At 41.5% G+C, this 1,430-nt stretch overlaps 1 non-coding gene across 1 annotated transcript; it reads left to right on the plus strand.

Moving 5' to 3' along the window:
- Nucleotides 1-431: 431 nt before the first annotated feature.
- LOC115032022 (small nucleolar RNA SNORA48) lies at nt 432-574 on the plus strand. Its single transcript, XR_003837670.1, has one exon. It is a non-coding gene; the product is annotated as a small nucleolar RNA SNORA48 (small nucleolar RNA).
- Nucleotides 575-1,430: the final 856 nt, after the last annotated feature.

Raw genomic sequence — 1,430 nt, forward strand, 5'->3', positions numbered from 1 at the left:
TGTCTCTGCTGAGCATGTCCGTTGCTATACAAGTCAAAGCTGCAGCTAAAGAATCCAATACATGAGGCCATCCCACAAGACTATCATATCACAGCAATGTATGGAAACCAGGGCAATAGACAGTGCCTACAGGAACTGCAGCTCTGTCCTTCCAGACTCAGCTTCCGCATTTGCATCTAATGAACAATGTTTTGGCACCTGGAATATTCTAGAATTGGTGTTCCGATATGTAATAGCAAAAGCACTTCAAGATGTGGCCAGGGACTGTAATTCTAGCAGAGACTCTACAGAGAATGTCCTAAAGATGATATTTTCAGTATATCCATCCTTTCTTAAGAATCCTGAGGCAAGCTGTCATGTCCATCCATCTGTCCATTGGTGTGTGTGTGTGTGTGTGTGTGTGTGCGTGTGCGCCTGTCTGTCTGTCTGTCTGTCCCAACAATGGGCTAAGATACACCTTGTGGATGGTGGTGTTCTTATATTGGTCAGGGTCAGAGCAAATAGCCATCTTTTGTTCATCCTAGCTTGATGCCTAGCTTGACATCCAAAGCTATCTTATGCCTAGGACTCATAAAAATCAAATCAAATCCAGGCATCACAGTGCAGAAGGAGGAAGACAGATAGAAACCTGTGAACCACAATACCATCCGACCATGCCACACAGCAAGGATGACGGACATCACCCAGGGTCCCAACAATTGTATGGCCAGTCTGTATCAGGAGCCACTAAATGTGACTAACTATACCTTCCACGATTAGATGTTTTCTAGGTTTCGTTGTTAGTGGTGATGGTGGTAGTGCTGGTGGTGGTAGGGTGTGTGTGAGTGTGTGTCTGTGTGTGTGTGTGTGTGTGTGTGTGTGTGTGTGTGTGTGTGTTATTTTGGGAGTCAGTTTGCAAAGGAGAAGGGCAGATATGAGGGGACAGAATGGGAGATGAGTGGGACTGGGGTACATGATATGAAACTCACTAAGAATCAAAAGAAAGTCCAAAATATCATGAAAAGCTGCCTATTTATTCTCAGAACAATTGATGTGTATAGTTCAACAGTGAATCCATCTAGCCCTGCATTTTTCTTTGTTGGGGATGTTTTAACTACTGACTCAGTCACATTACTTGATACTGAGCCACTCAGATTTCTTATAACCTCTAGATCTAATTTTAAAATCTCTTTTTGCTCAAAATTGCTTTTCTGCTAATTGGCATCTTTGGTAAATCCATATGAATTTTCCAATTCTTTTCTAGTTCTATGAAGAATCTTGTTGGAATTTTAATGAGATATTAATACTGAAGCTATAGATTGTTTCTAGTAATAGAGCCATATTTGCTGATGTTAATTCTTCAATACATAAGGCTTTCCCACATTGTTCATGCATGCATGTGCACACACACATACATCCATGAATGTGAAAGTGGCACACACACATATGTG

This window comes from Mus caroli, unplaced genomic scaffold, assembly GCF_978045245.1.
Source record: "Mus caroli unplaced genomic scaffold, Mus_caroli_1 scaffold_11, whole genome shotgun sequence".
NCBI classification, from domain to species: domain Eukaryota; kingdom Metazoa; phylum Chordata; class Mammalia; order Rodentia; family Muridae; genus Mus; species Mus caroli.